The sequence below is a fragment of the Wasmannia auropunctata genome, unplaced genomic scaffold (genome assembly GCF_000956235.1).
Source record: "Wasmannia auropunctata unplaced genomic scaffold, wasmannia.A_1.0 LD336090.1, whole genome shotgun sequence".
NCBI lineage: Eukaryota > Metazoa > Arthropoda > Insecta > Hymenoptera > Formicidae > Wasmannia > Wasmannia auropunctata.
Window position 1 is genome coordinate 109,480 of NW_012026800.1, and position 566 is coordinate 110,045.

A 566-nucleotide genomic window follows, 5' to 3' on the forward strand; every position below is an offset into this window, starting at 1 on the left:
AGCTCGCACGATATCCTGTAAAACATCGAAGTAACAACGTGCATTTTTATGTGTGAAATACCGCCACATTTGCTCTTTCAACGTTCTGTTGAAGCGCTCGACGATGGCGGCTTTGACATCCAGATTGCGCACTACATGAAAACGAATGTCGTTTTCTTTCAGAAATGCCTGCAACGTCCGACCGATAAATTCCTTGCCCTTGTCCATTTGCAGATGTACGGGCACTCGCCCCTCGCTTCTCGCAAATACGCGTTGGAAAGCATTTTTTACGCTGATGCTTGTTTTGTCCTTTATCGGCTCTACCCAGACGAATTTGCTGAGTACATCGATAATCACCAGTAGATAGGAATACCCGTCGTAACTCTTGAGATTCCGAAGCTCGATCAAATCGACCTCCTAAACGTCGTCGATATTCGTCACGTTGAAATGTAGTCTCGGAAATTTTCGCCGCAACGGACGATCCAACGTGTACGCGTCTTGTGATTCGAGCCAGCGAACGATATCGTCGTGCGTGTGGTTTGGTTTAGTGGCACGTGTAAGATTTTCTACAGCTGAATAGCCCGCGT